The sequence below is a fragment of the Coenobita brevimanus genome, chromosome 50 (assembly GCF_032717465.1).
Source record: "Coenobita brevimanus isolate Jiangsu-jjx chromosome 50, ASM3271746v2, whole genome shotgun sequence".
In the NCBI taxonomy this organism is placed as follows: Eukaryota; Metazoa; Arthropoda; class Malacostraca; order Decapoda; family Coenobitidae; genus Coenobita; species Coenobita brevimanus.
In genome coordinates, this window is record NC_137003.1 from 43,379,936 (window position 1) to 43,398,374 (window position 18,439).

Here is an 18,439-nt window from a genome sequence, read left to right on the forward strand (position 1 = left end):
TGCATACATGCCCCCACTAAACTTGCTAGGTCAGCACACTTTCCCACGCCTGAAGACGGCGTTATTGCATCAGTTCATATCAGGCAGCCTAGCCGGGCAGACTGTTTTACTGTGAGCTTGTAATAAACTCCTTATCTAGCTGTTTGTACACGGAGTTACTATCACCAATGTATTGCAAGTTACAAGGCTGGTCACTCTCATTTTAAATGTCAGGACTATCTTGCTTAGCCCCAGGCTCTTACGCTCCGCATGGGGCGAAGTTGGACTGGATGATGGATGGATGGATGGATATTGTTTAGAACCCATAAAGCCCTGTTAAACACCCTCATATATTTTTAGAACCCATTAAGCCCTGGTAAACATCCTCATATATTTAGAGAACCTATTAAGCCATATTAAAGATCCTCATATTTTTAGAACCCATAAAGCCCTATTAAACACCCTCATATTTTTTAGACCCCATTAATCCCTATTAAACATCCCCATATTTTAAGAACCCATAAAGCCCACATCCCCATATTTTTAGTATCCGAAAAGCCCTTAACCACCCTCATATTTTGAGGGGAACCCATAAAGCCCTTAAACATCCTATTTTTTGAACCCATACAGCCCTTAAACACCCTCATATTTTTTAGAACCCATGAAACCCTATTCAATATCCTCGTAGTTTTATACACCTATCAGAAAGTTTATCCATCATCCAGTCATTTACCGTCCCAGTAGGAGCAAAGGATCCAGTGTTCAGACGTCATTACTGCAGACATATAAGGGGAGAGTGATCAAGAGTTCCCTCCTTGCAAAGCTACATACATACATACATACACCTAAGTTCATTCTGCAGACGAATCAAGCTCCCTAAATATCTTGTTCAATCTCAGTCTACGAATATGTACATTACCTACTCCGAGATGGAACTTGAGAAAATAAAATAAATAAATAAATAAACATGGTGGAGTGGAGGGCCTCACAAGAATAATATAAGTTGAGGGTGATGATGAACAATACTTTCTATCTTACTAATTTATCTACTGTCCGAAGTTACATCAAGAGGAGAATGGATAGACTATGAAGAAAGGGCCTCTATGCATGTCTATTCCTCTTGAGTAACGTCTCCTTTCACCACAACTAAAAATATTCTCATACACTATTCCAACTTTTTCTTGACTCAACTTTTTCAAAACACAGGTTGAGGTAAAGAAGCACACTGAATTACACGAAAAAATGCGTTCAAAGTTCACAAATTTCCTGCAAGTGAGAATATAAAGTAACTATTTTGCTGTTATGGCCGGTGTGGTAATGTGAGGTAAAGCTTGCTGTATGCGTTGCAGTGTGGTGTGGTGTGGTGTGGTGTGGTGTCGTGAGGTGTGGGCAGGTGTGGTGTCGTGAGGTGTGAGCAAGTGTGGTGTGGTGTGGTCTGGGGAGATGTAGTGTGAGGAGGTGTAAGCAGGTATGGTGTGGTGTGGTGTGGTGTGGTGTGTTGAAGGATACTGTAATGTGTTAAAGGGTGGTGAGATGTGGCGTGGTATGCTGAGGTGTGATATGGTGTGATGTCATTTGCTGTGCTGAGAGGCAATGCAGTTGTGTGGTGTGTTGTGATGAGGTGTGACATGGTGTGGTGTAGGGTGTTGAGGTATACTGTGGTGTGGTGTAGTGTGGTGTGACGTGATGTGGTGTAGTGTGACTGGGTGTGTCGGGGTTAGGCCTATAGGACTGTGGTATGGTGCTGAAGTGATAAGTGTCATTGTGTGTGCTATGTTACAATGAGGGCTGAATAGAATGTGGGTATGATACATGAAGAAGTATTGAGAAGTTTGAAATGATGTTATGTACCGTGTTGTGGAGTGATGCAGTACGATGTGATAATGATGATGATGCACGGTGTGTTGAGATGTGCTGTGGATTTAGTTAGCACAGACGTGATGCAACGTAATGGGATGCTGATGTGGCCTAAAGGAGCGCGGCGTGATGTGGAGTGGTGTGGTGTGGTGTGGTGCGATCAGTTGTATCGTAGCGGAGCGTAGTTTGGTGTAGTGTAATGTAGAGTACTGTAGATTAAAGTAGTGTAGTGTCGTGTGGTGTAGTGTAGTGTCGCTTTGTGCAGTATGGTGTGGAGTAGTGTAGTATGGTGCAATGAAGTGTGACATGGCAGGTCGCATTCTCTTTTATTTCAGATATTTCGAAACACGTCTTCCTTAAAAATTTATTTTGCACATCATTTCTTCATATGACACTATGATACCGACGCATACCAGGTAGGCTAGGTATTTAAGAGGTGGAAATAATATGCATGAGATATAAGTGGTATACAAGATAATGTAAAGGGGTAATATGCAAAATAAAACAATAAAGATGTGCAGCGAGGTTTCTTGCACCTAAGCGAATATGTAATAATGTGGTGTGGATGTGGTGTGTTTAGAGATGTGGTAACGTAGTATGGTGTAGTGTGGTGTGGTGTGGTGTATGAAGGAGTGGTGCGGTGTGGTGTAGCGTGGTGTGGTGTGGTGTAGGAAGGAGTGGTGTGGTGTGGTGTGGTATTGTAGGGAGATGCGTGACATGGTTTGGTGTGAGAGCTAGTGAGTGTAGGGGTGACCTAGGATGACGTGGTGTGATAGGGTGTATTGTGACTGCTCCCATCACATGCTCTGACCGTGTGGCAGAGATGGATGGCTCACTCTTAGTCCACCTGTCTCACTCTCTTTCTCGGTCGCTTAATTTCCCTTACCGTCTGTGCAGAAGGCCTTATTTATGTCACCTTATATTTCTAGCCCTTATATAACTATCTATCTAACTTTCTACCAGTATCTAACGAGCCATCCGTCTTACTATTTCCATCTCTCCTATCTATGTCTGTCTATCTATCTATGTGTCTGTCTATCTTCCAGTCTGTCTACCTCTTCGTGCAGGGTCTAAGTGATAGGCGGTGCATTACTCTATCATCTCGAGAGGAAGCCTGGGGGGCAACATTCAGACTTCCACCATCAGCACACGCACCCCACATACATACTACCTATGTTATTATTTCCCTCTCCCCTTTCCCTCTCCCTCTCCTTCCCTCACCTCTCTTTCCCCTCCCCCTCCCTCTTCCTCACCCCTTTGCTTTTTCCCCTCCCACATTTCTCTTTCCCTCTCTCCCACAACTCCCCCTCTCTCTCCTTTCTCTCCTTCTCCCTGACCCCTCTGCCATCTCTTCCTTCTTTATCCCTTCTCTTCTCTTCTCTTCTCTTCTCTTCTCTATCTCTTGTATGATTCTCTTTTTTCATTCCTCATCTGGATTAGCGACTCTGGATATCTCAGTCTCTCTCACTGTCTTCTCATTCCTTCCCTTTCTCCTTTATTCCTTTACCCCACTCTTCTCTCCCTTTGCTCTTGCATGTTCCTCTGCTCCTACCATGACTTCCTCCAACTAAAATTTCAATTCCGCGCTCACATCTATGCACAGTTTTATATCTTGTTCTTCTCTTTACCATACTCAAGTTCTCTTTCTCCCATTCTTCACCCTCTATTCTTCTACCTTCCTTCCCCCTTCCTCTTACAAATTTCCTCTCACCTCTCTATAATGCTTGTTCCACTCCCAACCCTTCCTCTCATTGCACAATATTCCCTCCACTCATCTCTCTTTACATGTCTTCCTTGCATTCCCACAAATACGGGTACATGCTTTCCTTTCCCCCTCATATGGTGCTTAATTTCCCTTATTATTCCATTGTTGTCTTCCCCTTATCAAGTGCTATGCCTCTCCCGTTAACACTTTCCCATCCGCTAGAGGCACTTCAGCAAGTTATGGGTTATCACGCCTGGCCTTTCTCACACTCTCCTCTCTCATTCACATGCTTCAGTTTTTCCTACTAATATTTCCTTTCCTGTCTTTATCACTCCATTCCTCTTTTCTCCTTTTAAAAATCTTACCATTTCCCTTACCCACATATTGCATTTTTCCCGTCTTTTCTCTTGCCTTTCATTATGTTCATTCTTGATATTTCTGTATTTATATTCTCCCTTATCATTTTCCATCCTGGGTGCTCCATTTTTTTTATTTTTTATTATTCTATCTCTCATTTTTCATATTATTCTATCTTCCTTCTAATCTCTGCATCTCTTCCTTCTCTTATATTTTCCTAGATTTCTTTCTTCCTGTCTTTATCTTCTTTAATTGTCTTAGTACTCCGTTTTTTTTTTATATCCCATTAGTACTTTTATTTATTTGGTCTCCTTTCTTCTCTCCTGTATTTTGTCTCTCTTCCCTTTTCTGTAATTTCTATATTTTCCTGACTCTCTCTCCCTCTCTCTCTCTCTCTCTCTCTCTCTCTCTCTCTCTCTCCAGATAGCCCCTTTCACACCGTTACATTCACTCACAATAAACTCTTCCACAACTTTCCCCTCATTTCCTTTCTATCCTCTGCTTCTATCTATCGCCTTAGCATCTATCTCTTTTCTCTCACAAACACAGGCTCACTCACATACACATTCTGGTCACGTTTCCCTCTTACATATGCCCTCAAGGTATCACTGTCACTGAATAATTATCTCACCTACTATTTTTAACTTTATCTACATTCACTTTCTCACTGTTCTTGTCAGTCCCATTCATTCACCCACTCTCACTCTCCTGTCCACTCTGTGTGTGTGTGTGTGTGTGTGTGTGTGTGTGTGTGTTATGAAGGAAGGTCGCGTATCCAATTACACATGAACGCAGTGCAGACATTCCCTTTGTCAGTACTGTCATCTGCTGGTTTTGACAAGTCATGCATTTTGGAAATAAGCAAACACTACGACTTCAGTAGATTCTAGTTTTAAAAATTTGATGTTTTACCTTAATAGTATCAGTACCGATGAAGACGACTGAAGAGGACAAGGTAAAAATAATCATATTCTACTCTCTCTCTCTCTCTTTCCGGTACATAATATCCGTACTTCCCTCTCTTATCCACTCACTTCATTTCTCGTCAAGCGTGGTGGATTCAGGCTTTTAATCTCCCTATTTTCATCAGTAAATAATTCCTCACACTGTCTGGCTACTACGGACAAAATCTGGAGTGTGTGTGATCCGTGGATTCAGTGAGATGGAGTGTGTGAGAGAGGAAATGAGTGGAAAGCAGGAAATATGAGATGGAGGAAAGAGGAAGTAGGAGTGAGAGACAACGAGGAACTGAGAGAGAAAGGGAAGGGTGTAAGGAAGGGGTCGGGTGATAGGAAGTATGAGAGACTGAGAGTGAGAAATAAGGGCAAGGATGAAAGACAAAAGCAAGGGAGAGAAGAAATGACAGGGAGAGAGGAAAATTAAAAGACGGAAATAGTAATACGAGAAGAAAGGAGAATGAGAGAACATTGGGGGTGGGAGGAGGAGTGTGCCAGAGAAAGTGAAAGGAGGAGGGGGCGAAAAAGTTAAAGAAGGACGGGAGGGGGGAGAGCCGACGGGGAAAGATGGGAAGAAAGAAAGTAAGGAGGAAGGAGGAAGCAGGAAGTCTGAGTGAGAGAGAGAAACATGAGAGGAAGGAAATTAAGAGAGGGTGCGAGAGGGTGGGAAAGAGAGAACGGGAGGAGCCGCAGAAAACGAGAGGGACGAGTTTTCCTCTCTTTCATAAAATTTTCTTTGTCTCTTCAATCATCTTTTCTCTCTCTCTCTCTCTCTCTCTCTCTCTCTCTCTCTCTCTCTCTCTCTCTCTCACCCATACTCACTCACATACTCTCAACTGGTCACTCTCATTTTCTCTCTCACTGCAGTCTTCTCTCACTATCTTCATTCATTACTCTTTCATTTCCCCTATTCTATGTCCTTCTCCCGTCCGTCATTCTCTCTTTTCTCACATTTTTCTGCTCTAAATAACCAACCTAAATCTCGAATCGGACCAAAGTTCAAGGAATCAAGTCAAGGTCATTCTGTGCTGATGACGACGGATTCCAGACATCATTATTTTCTCTCTCTTTTTTGCTGTCATCATGATCTCAAAAAATGTGAGCTTGGAGAGAGAGAGAGAGAGAGAGAGAGAGAGAGAGAGAGAGAGAGAGAGGTGGCGCATTTTTCATGTTCTGCTACTTTTTTGACGATTATATTTGGGCTTTGGAAACACCTGTCGAGTTGGAAATATTAAATACAACTTTTTTAACCCCTTTACCACTAGCGGTCCCAAGCAAGATAAATAAAGTGGCCTGAAGACAGCTAAACAAAACTCAAAAAAGGTGTGATCGTAGTGAAGAGCTAACTGACTACCCGTGGCCAACATTGCAAAGGTGATCACCACAGTCCATCCTAACTGATCGAACTTGGGGACAAAAACAGAACGATGCAAATCCGTTTAAGGTACCGTATACGTATTCAAATCCTCATCGGCGTCTGCGAGAATCTGTTAAAATTATTTACATATTCATTCACTCTCACAAACGTCTGGAGTCTATGGTTTTACATCAGTTAAAGAAAACGGCATGCATCTTTCTTTTACATACCAGTGGCTGTAATAATATGGATCTGCATGCTTCCACACTGCAAGGAAAACTTCTGATTATGTAAGCTAGATCTCTCTCTCTCTCTCTCTCTCTCTCTCTCGACGCCAATGTGGGAGTCAAGGTGGGGGCGCCAACACAGCCTTGAAGTGGACTAACTCTATGGAAAGTGACGCCAAATGGGGCCAAAATTACGCTTGATGGTGAGCAAGGAATTTGTTCTTATTTTCTATGTTGTTGTCATTTTTGCTTACTTTCCAGGGTAAACATGGTATTTTTAGCAGTTTCCCCATGAATTAATTCTGATATCATTGTCGCCTGAATTATTACCAGTTTTTGGTGATGAAGGTGGAGTATATTACTGTATTTTGTTAGTGTTCTCCATTTTAAATCCCGGGAGGAGGCGGGAGGCTAAAAAGAAAGAAAAAAAAAAGGGCTTATTTATTCTCTGTCTGTACTGAAATGGGCCTAAAAGGAACAAGAGATATAGCTTATAATCCCTCCAGCTTATATTGGTTGGGAAAACATATAGAAAGGGAAAACATTTTATTAGATGTATATGTTCGACAATAAAATTCAGGATAACACCTGTAGGGCTTCTGCTGATGAAAGGAATGTTCTTGTTCTCGTGTTAGTTGCCGCTCGTTTTTCACGGTTGTCAGATTATGGGGTAAATATGGCACTTTGTAATTCTACAAGCGTAGATATAGACAGCAAAGTCAAGAAATGCTTTGCTGTTCGCGATGAGGAGGAAGAAAGCTCTATTCCCTTCCCTCCGATGATGTATATTTCATTTAATACCTCCCGTCTACTCTATTCACCTTTGCAAAAATTCTTCGAACAGGTGAGGTTAGATACAGCCTTCATTAACCCATTCACTACAAGAGGTCTCGGGAAAAGCTGCAAAAATAATCTGGAGATAGCAAGAATTATTCAATAAATTATACCACCTGACTGTTGGGGTTAATCATATAATTTTTTTATCCTTACATACGTTTTTCCTTAACTGTTGTGTACTTTCTAGGCAAAACTTAACAGTCGTAATTCATTGCTTCTGGTCCACCCTAGTTTGAAAGTGAGTTGGATCTAGGGGTGTTTCTACACAACAGCTCACACAGTGTTGATGTGAATACGAATCTCACGATTTCGTTGATGCACTACGAGATGAGCTCTTGTGCGCTAATCAGAAGAAACAAGGTGCTGGTACAAAGCAAACGTACTTGGACGGAATTTTGCGACCATGTGTTCCACCCCTCTCGTATCACCCAGTTAGGAGTAATCCAGAGGTTTTGATGTATTTACAACGGGAGATTATTTGGAGAAGACAAACACAGGTCCAACCCGTTCTATACCAGCCCCACAAATGCCCAGCGGGGAGAGGGCAGTGAGGCAGCCGGCAGCAGGCATGCTTGCTGTGCAGTCTATGAAATCAGTTGATGCATGCACTTTTGGTCACGTACACACTCCCTAGTAGATACATATATTGTTAACTTATTTACTTATATACTGTTAGTTCTAGTTTGCAGATTTAAGAGATTATGAATGTATAGTTACATATAGGGTTACAAGGTATGGTTACATAGCAGGGTTACAGTTACACAGTATGGTTACGCAGGGAACAATCACGGACACAAGAGACTGCGACAATAAAGCACTCAAACATTACACAGAATACGACTCACATTAGTATTATATCCAAGTACAGTTGAAATCACATGTATGTAGTACAGTGGGTGAAACTCACAACTAAATATAATAGTTGTTGTGAGTTTCTGTCATCGTGTATGTAGTTAAGTAGCCTGAAACAACTTCTTCAGAGTGGTTAGACGACAAGGTTACTGAAGCATTCCCTCTGTATGTAGCCTGCAGTCGCAGAAAATAATGTCGTTCCACTTTATGGTCAAAGAATTATGAAACTTTTACTCGATATTCTGAAAATCTGGCTGGACTCCGAAGATCGTGTCACTGGGTTTCCAATGCCATTGCTCACTCCCTCGTAATTTATCGCAATGAAGTGTGCCAGTATTTATTTCCACACCTGTACAAACACACGTTCAAGCCTCTGTACCACAGACTTCTGAACTCAATTGTACCTTCTACTGCTAGATAAACAAGGGCTGAATCAAAGGCTTAGTACATGGGTCTGGGTGGCAGGTGGACCCAAACCCTAGACATCTCTGTTGGAAGGTGAAGGTGTTATATTGCACCACAGAAGTTTTGCTTATCCCCTACACTACTATGACGTGCTATTTATTTTATTCCTGCTACCTACAGACGATTTATATTCAGTTTAGGGTAGATGTATAGTAGTGAAGGTGGATTAGATTCGATTCTTCCAGTTCGTGAAGTTTCCCCGAAAATGTTGCAGTCGACAATGTGTGTGTGTGTGTGTGTGTGTGTGTGTGTGTGTGTGTGTGTGTGTGTGTGTGTGTGTGTGTGTGTTTGTGTGTAGGCTAAGAGAGAGAGAGAGAGAGAGAGAGAGAGAGAGAGAGAGAAATTGTTTGTGAATGTGCATTATTACTTTCCTATTTTCTGCCCCCGACAAGAGCCGCAAATAATCCAGATCTGGGAACAAAGAGAAGCACGAACGTTTTCCCTTCAATTACTGTGATTTGGAGAGAATAAAAGTGTACCCCCTGCGGAACACCAGGAGGAAGCACAGGAAGAGAAAACGGGGAAAGGGGCGGAAGAAGAAAATGGCAAAAGGAGCTGAAGAGGGGAGGGGGAGGATGGAACTAAATAGAGTAAAGGGAGAAAGGAAGGAAAGGAATTGATGGTGGAAGGAATGGAGAATAGACTGAAAGGAGAAGAAGACTTGAGAGAGGTGGGAAGGTAATAATAGGGAAAGAAGGGAAAAGAAAGGAGAGGTAAGAAAGGACAATTTTGGGGGGAAAAAGGAGGAGTGAAAGGGAAAGGACAAATGGAAGGGAAGGAAGACAAGGAAGAGTGAAAGGAAAAGAAAGAGAGGGAAAGAAATGGGGAATAACTGGAGACAAGGAACAGAAGGAGAGAAACCGAGAGGAAAGTGGAAGGAAATGAAGAAAGCAATGGAGGAAAGAGAAAGGAGCGGAAGGAGACTGAAGTGAATGGGAGTGATGGGAAAGGTAAGGCACAGCGAATCACAAACAGGAAGAGATAGAAAGGGAGGAAAAGAAAATGGGGGAGGGGGGACTCGAAGGCATGGATGAAGGGAAAGGGAAGGAAAGGAAGCAGAAAATAAAGGAAAGAATTCAACCCGTAGCGAAAGGAAGCACAACGGAAAGGAAGGGAAGAGGACGAAAACAAGGAGAGAAATAGAAAGATAAAACCACAAATAATGGAAGAACAGACTGATGTGGAGAGGGAGGGTGAAAGGCGAAAACCGGAAAGGAACGGAAGCGAATGGATCGAAACATTGAAGGAAAGCTCACATAAAAAATATTAGGTGGAGGAATGAAGAGCAGTGATGATGAAAAGGGAGGACAAAAGGCTCTCAGAGACAACGTTTCAGCGACGGCGCCATATTAAAGGAAATTTTAAACCCTTAAAATTAGATATATAATAATTAGCATCCTAACCATATTTCCCACTAACACATATGGTGAGAAGGATAAAGATATAGAAAAAAGAAATTGTAGATGTAGGAAACTTATCAACACTGTGCCAAGTACACCGAATAATCTCCATACACGAAATTCTTAAAATTCCCTGTACCACTATTCATTCGTTCGTCTCCACAACTCTTGCCTTGATTTCTTACATGACCTCATTCACAAATACCTGTCTACGAAACAAACACGAGGACATCACATACCCTTGTCTCCCTTCAGTACTGACAATGAACCTCTCATTCCTTACACATGCTTGGCTTTTGTTGTAGAAACTCTTTTACGCCAATATGTACTTTACTTTCCACGTGTACATAGCACCTTCTATAAAACCTCTTTGTTCATTCCGACATATACAATTTTCAGATTTATAAATGCCATAAATATGCACACGTATTGCATGCAGTTTTCACAGGTTGTCTTAGCCTTCTGTTAATATATGATTGAGACATCCCCTACCGCTAAGGAAACTATCTCATTTACCACTGACCTGAGAAGCTGACACCTGCCTCACCTTCTCTGTCATAGTTCTTCCATATCCCTTACCTACAGGGCTGAGCAAACTTCTCACATAATATTTTTACATTACTTTTGATGATCATTGCTTTTATAGATGGGCACAATTACACTCTTCTTCCCCTCCACCCTGTCGGTACAAATCCACTCATTCAGGCCATTTAGCACATTTAACACCAAAAGTTCAGTGATCTCTCTCCTCTCTATTGTATAATGTTTAAGTAAATCTCATGATAAACTGAAGCCACACCTTTCTTCAGCTTCTTTATAACTGTAATACTTAGGGGAACCATACTTCTTCCTGAATCGCACAACCGGGCCATGTTTATCATAGTATAGTTCTTGGCATTCCATTTACCTGCTTTTATAACAAGCTCTTTATCTGTGCTTCCTTCTTTTCTGTTTGTTTCCATTCTTTCACTATCATTCCCAACATTTTCCCAATTTTACCGATATTCAGATACACTTTCGCACCTCTTTTCAAAACAGCTTCTTATCTTAAGAGAAGTGTATGAATATTTTGTACTGAGCATAGTCACTACTTTTATTATTATTATTCTAATTATCGTCTGTATTCAGCAAATGCACTTCTTTTATTTTCATTATTATTATTATTATTATCGTTTGAATTTCTTCCCTCACCCACTTCTTTCCCTTATGTTTTATTGTTCTACATTCATATCCCTCCAAACAGCTCCCTTCATTACAGCTGACATTAATATCGTGGGTTACCAATCACGCTTTTAACATTCACAGCCAAAAACCTCTAGTGCACTCTAACCGGATCTTCTGAATACACCTGTTCCCAATTAACTAAACACCTCTCCTCCTTTGCTCATTCTTCATTTGCCATTGTTTTCTATTTCAGTATCCTCACTCACTCTTTAGCACTGAGCTCCCTTTTGGGTCTCCTTTTTCCACACTTCTCTCAGTTTACCTTCCATACTGTAGACACTCGATCATTCTGGTATCCACACCGGCCCCCTTAAAACAGCTGTATTAATAACATACAAAAGCATCTTTCTCTTATCGACAATAGAATCAACTGAGTTTCTTTCAACATTTACTACTGTCTCTGTATAACATTTGGATCTGAACACTACTTTGTTTATGATAATTATATATTACTTATGAACTGGTATCTCTCCTAAAACATGTCATTCAGAAAACGATCAAAATGAAGAAAATAATGAATACCGTACAAATAATGCTACTGATATTGCAAATACTGACAACATTACTAATATTAATGAAAATTATAGGAATAAAGACAGCAATAATAATAATAATAATAATAATAATAATAATAATAATAATAACAATGAAGATGATGATGATGATGATGATGATGATGATGATGATGATGATGATGACAATATTACCACGACTACCAAGACCACCACCACAACGAGAACAGTGACAACAACACCGCCAGCAAAACCAACAACACGACTCCACCAGCACCACATCACAGGAAAGTAAAAGCAACAAGAGAACATCAGCAACAACTATCCAATTAATATCTTCATCTCAATCATTCTCATGTAAAAACCATAGAAAAAATAAGAATGACAAAAGCACTCCTAAACACACACACACACACACACACACACACACACACACACACACACACACACACACACACACACACACACACACACACACACACACACACACACACACACACAAGACCTTCCTAGATCTTGCACAGGCGACGCAGGTAGTAAAGAACAGGAAATTCACTGTCACTTTCCCTTTCAGCGAGTGACCCCACCCCTCCTACCCCACCCTCACCCCCACCCCGCCTCTCACCCTCACTCCCCATCCCATCCACCCCTCACCCTTCCCCCCTAGACTCCATCCCACCCTCCCTTACCCCCCCCCCGAACCTAATGAAGCCCTCCCACTGTGAACGCCCCCTACCCCTCACCCACCAGTCAACCCAAAGCTATCTGCTCTGAGTCAGGAGGCGAGAGAGAGAGAGAGAGAGAGAGAGAGAGAGACAGCAGACAGACAGACAGACAGAGAGGGGAGGGGAGGGAGGGAGAGGGGAACAGACACTAGAATAATTCTAAAAAAGGTTGGAAATTATAAACTAGGAACAAATGAGCACAGAAAATGTAACACACACACACACACACACACACACACACACACACACACACACACACACACACACACACACGCAAGAAAAAAACAGAAGTGAGGCATTGAAACGGAAGAAATCCATCACACTTTCCCAGTTGGTTTTGTTGTTGTTGCATGTTGTTTGTCAGTGTGTGTGTGTGTGTGTGTGTGTGTGTGTGTGTGTGTGTGTGTGTGTGTGTGTGTGTGTGTGTGTGTGTGTGTGTGTGTGTGTGTGTGTGTGTGTGTAAATAAAACCAACTCTCATACTTGCCCCATCTTTTCACGTCCCACGGCTATTTTTTAAGAACTATTTCACTTGCCAATATCTCCATCTTTCTTTTCCTCAGCTCTCTTTTTACATACCGCGTTTATTTTCTTTTTTTCCTTACACCATTTTTACGTGTTATCATATTTTTCGGTATTCCACTATTTTACACTTTCGTCAGTTTAGTGGCTGAGTTGGCTTTCTATTTCTCTTTTTATATTTGCATTTTTTTCTGTCCTTATTTTTCACTGTGTTTTGCTCTGCTTTCTTTATCTCGCCTTATTTTCTTGATATGTGCTGCTTCACTATTCATAGACAATATTATTTTTTTTATTTGTATTTGTATTAGTATCAGTATTATTATTATTATTATTATTATTATTATTATTATTTTTATTATTATTATCATTATTATTATTATTATTATTATTATTATTATTATTATTTTTATTATTATTATTACTATTATTATTATTATTATTATTATTATTATTATTATTATTTTCATTAGCGTTAATATCAGTAGTATCATTATCTATTATTAACCCTCCTTATTCGTATTCTTAGTCGTGTCGTCGATCGCTTGCCTTTCACTTGTACTTCTTTAATATTCACTACCTCTCTTCTCGTTCATATTACCCCTACTCCTCTTCATTTCACGACATTTTTAGAAACTTTTTAACTATTAGAGCGGCACCATTTCCTCACCATGTTGCAAAGCAGGGTTAACATTTGCACAGAGAAAGGATTATTTATGTCTTCGCATTTATTTTTTTTGTCCGTGAACTGCTTGGCGGCTGTTTGTGGGTGCAGGAAGCGTTTTAGTATTACTTTTTAAACTCTCTCATTTTTGGCGGTGGCGGAGGCTGGTAAGTGTAGTGGTAATGATGGTGATATATGGCGGTGATGATGGTGATATATGGTGGTGATGATGGTGATATATGGTGGTGATTATGGTGATATATGGCGGTATGATGGTGACAGCGGTGGTAGCTGTGGTGTTACTGACTGTACTGATTATGGTGATGGTGGTATTGCTGACAGTGATAATGATGGTGATATAAATGATAGTAGTGGTGATGATGATATTACTGAGAGTAATGATGTTGACTATATTATTGATATGGTGACAATGGTGATACTGAGAGTGGTTATGATGCTACTATTCGTGATGGCGATAGCAGTTAACGCATTATATCATTTCTGATGGAACAGATCTTAATTTCCTCAGTACACTAACCCACCAATCGACCTAGAAATGATGCATGAAATTGAGGTCACCAGCCACACTCACAAATATTAGTAAACAAGCTTTTCTTTTTACCTTTTACTTCTTTCCTTGGTTTATACTGACTTCGAATGTCTTTTATTTTTGTCTTGTGTGAAAGTAATACCTGGTAGTAAAAAAATCCACCTCAGGTCAGAAAGAGAGAGAGAGAGAGAAAGAGACAGACAGACAGACAGAGAGGGAGGGAGTCAATTTGTCTTCGTGTGTCGTTCAGGGATGTATGCTTACGACAATGCTGCATGTAAATGGAAAGGTACGAAAACACGAGAAACATAAAGAGGAGAGTGAGCAATAAAGCAATATTAGCAGTGAAATATATATATATATTTTTTATGTCTCCGACTCAGGGCAAAGGCTTCAGGGCCTATTTCTCGGTGGCAGTGGGTACGATATCAATTTTTTTCCTTCCCTTCTTTTTTTTTTTTTTTCCTATGCCCATATCAATAATCTTCATGCTGTCAGAGGTAAATATCATACGTCACCTATTTTCTAAATTAATAAATAAATACATATATGAAATCCAACAAATATAAAAAATCGACAAAACATAAATAAAATAAATCAAGAAACAAGCAGCACCAAGAACATTACAAAGAAATTCACGTATACCCAGGTACTCTGTCAGATTTAACAAAAGAAACGTCGGCCAATGTGTAGTTGCAAACAAACGCAATATTCCTATAATTTTGTATACTCTAACTTGGCCTAAAACTGCCATCTCTCCATTTTGAAAACCGAGCTGTAACAATTGATTACGATAACTCTACACTAAGATGCTAGTCACGAAGATGTGAAATTATATAAACCATACTATCGTCCTCTTCTGTCATTAGACCACACGATATATGCTGCAAAAAGACAAAACTTTCGGCCAAGTGAAGGGGAAAGGACTATATAATATTAAAATGAACTTAAATAAACGAGGACAGAGTAGTAAACAAATTCTTAGTAAGGTATTTAATTATGAAGACAACTTTTATACGGTTCTAATTTCAATTTAACGACGTAAAACTGCAATCGCTGCCATGAAACCTCAGTGTAGCAACAGCTTAACATTTGAATATGATGCTAGTTACGAAGAAGTGCTACCGAAACGAAGTAGAACAGTAACATTACCTAACGCTGCTACTGAGACACGTGAAATAGACGAAAATCTGAGCCAAGGTGAAGCTAAGGAACTATAGTAAATATAATGTGAGTAAATACTACATTATGTTAAGCATACTATCATCGGTAGAGTAAGAGATGCATGAGTAAATTTCGATATAGGGCTATATGAAACTATGTTCAAGTCTTACCTATTTTATCAAGAAAGAAAACTGCTTGCAAAAGAGAAAGCAACACTCACCTTCTCTCTGGTGACGTCATCGGCTGCTCCTGAGGCGCTGAGGTGGTAGATAGGACGAATAGTAGACGGAACGAATAACAGATGGGACGATTTGTAGATGGGTTGATAGGACGAATATATACACACATAACACGTCTTATTCTTGCCAAAACTGGAGGCTTTCTAATACCCCTTTCTCAAGGATTTATTGTCCTAGTTCACATAATATTCTTCAGTATGTTAATTCTATCTCTTTACTCTCGACACAGCTGAACAACTAAAACATACAAAATAATATCGTCCATCATACTAGACAGTCTGGCTCTGAGTTGACGGGATGACGGTCCAAGGTCATGCACATACGATTCACTACAGTATCGTAATTCCTTAACTGGTATAATTCTCACTATAATACACATCAGTATTGAGACGAGATCGGTGGTGGTAGTGTACATCAGTCTACAAATCTCACTTTTAATCACCGTATTGTATGATAAGTATGATTTCACTGTATCATTCATCAGAGTAGTGACACAGTTAAATGGAGGGGCATATCACTGTACAGTATTATAGAAACATAACAGTCAACATCTTTCACCGTGGCTCGTCAGCATATAAACAGTGATATCCGTATTCAATATCTTTATGTCCACATCGTTCAGTACATCTCCGTCTGAGCTCGCACCACTTCAGTGTAAAAGCAAAAATATACTGTTTTCACTTTCATTCACCACTTCGGACGCACATTACTTTCATTATTTTCACGTTATTTTCACCGCAATTCAACACATCAGAAACACATTATCTTCATTATTTTCATGTTATTTTCACCGCAGTTCATCACCTCCGTGGCGCAATGTCACCGCCCGGCCTGAGCAGAGCAGTACCGGAACTATATTTTTCACATCGCGAAGCCCACGTCATCCTGTTGGAAAAAAGAGAACAGATTATTAATATCATTCCACTATAGCTTATCATCCAGGACGCAAAAATTAACTTATATTAAAATCATAGGGATAACTATAGAATTTCCACTATACCTTTATTACAGTACCTTCATCTTAACCCCTTCAGTGTGAGGACACCTTTTCATTTTATTCTAAGTTCTTCCAGATTTTATTTAGCTGCGGGGAGACCACTTGTAGTAAAAGAAGTGCTACAAAAAGAATAGTAGCAAATAAAATGGTAAATAAAATAGTAAAAAATAGTGCTTGTGTCCAGCCCATCCAGGACAAGAAGACCCCTGAAATCGAACAAAATCTTCTAGAAACTGCAAAAGATAAATAATGAAAAAGATGTCATTGAAGAGGACAAGTAAGAAGGGTGATACATATTTTCCTCACAGTCCCATTACCTGAGATGAATACGTTCGTTTTTCATCAGCATCATTACATGTCTATCCGTCATCTTAACTTTCGGATGTATTCTAGTTAGTTTAGGGGGCTGTCATGGATCTCTTTAGTGATTTATTTCTATATCGGATTCGATCATTGGCACTTGTATGTAATTTTGCAACCTGTGTTATAAAATTTAAAATATAAATAACACAAGATACAATAACCTGTAATATACCAAGGAAACGAGGAAGAATAACGGCAGCAGCAGCAGCAGCAGTAGTAGTGGTAGTAGTAGTAGTAGTAGTAGTAGTAGTAATAGTAGTAGTTGTTGTTGTTGTTGTTGTATCATTGTTGTTGTAGCCCCATGTTCATCTGAGACGTGAACCCAGTGAATCGCAGGATGAAGTCAAGCTGCAATTGAGGGACGTTTATACAACAGGGCAGCGGAACCACCCAGTTATATCGATGCCACCACGTATATAAAAGTAAAGATGCAAATAACGCAAAATAATGATTAGCGGTAACATGCAAAATAAACCGATAAGGAAAAGGTGTTCGAAGCCGAGAATAATACTGTTCTTAATCCAATGTGGTTGTGATAAAAGTTCCCCTAAGCCTCATTTTTTCTGTTTTTCCTTTTCTGATATTCACTCTCTACTGTCAGTCCAAGCCGCCAGCCATCATACACGTCTCCACATTTTCTTTCTCTCCATCTTAAGCTTTGACTCTCTCTCCCCACTCCCTCATTAACTTCGCTAACTCTTCATTTCCCATTCGTTCAGTTCCCATTCGTTCAGTATTCCCAGCACATCCTAAAAAATTGATTAACTCCTTCGCCACGGTGATGATCCTTCCATCTTAGCTCCCTCAATTGCCATAGGATTTTAGGTAGTTAGGGAGATTTGACCCATAATGAAAGGCTATATGACACAAACCATCTGTCCCTTTTTCCACTCCGTCCAATACCCTCTGACCTGAATAAAATAACTTTGTATTAGCATCAGTGAAGTACAAAAGTCATGCAACTGAGTGGCTGAGTACTTCTATTACTGAAGCTCATGTTTTTCATTTCTTACTTTGGGGGTTTGTGAGAGTAGGGATGCTGTGAGAAGGCCAGGAGGAAGGACGTTGTGGTGGAGTGTGATATGGAAGGTGGAGCGTGAGATGGAGGGTGGAGTGTGAGATGGTTGGGTGGAGTATGGTGTTAGAAGAAAGAGTAGGTCGATCATCAAATGTAAGGACAAATTGGTGAAGTGGAAGTGGGAGGGTGAAGTATCGAGCAAGGTGAATATGTGGCTGGAAGAAGAGGTAGGGAAAAGAAAAAGAGGAAAAAAAAAGTAGGTTGGATGAAGAAAAGGAGATAGGGAGGAAAAAAAAAAAAGGCAAGAAGAGAAACAGGTAGGGAGAGGAAAAAAAAAAGACAAGCAGAAGAGAAAGAAGTAGGAAGAAGAGGTAGAAGAGCAAATGAGATGATGAGGAGACAGGAAGAAGAGGAAAGGAGAGGATGAGGAGGCTGGAAGAAGAGGGAGTAGGGAGACGAGGAGGTGGGGAGAA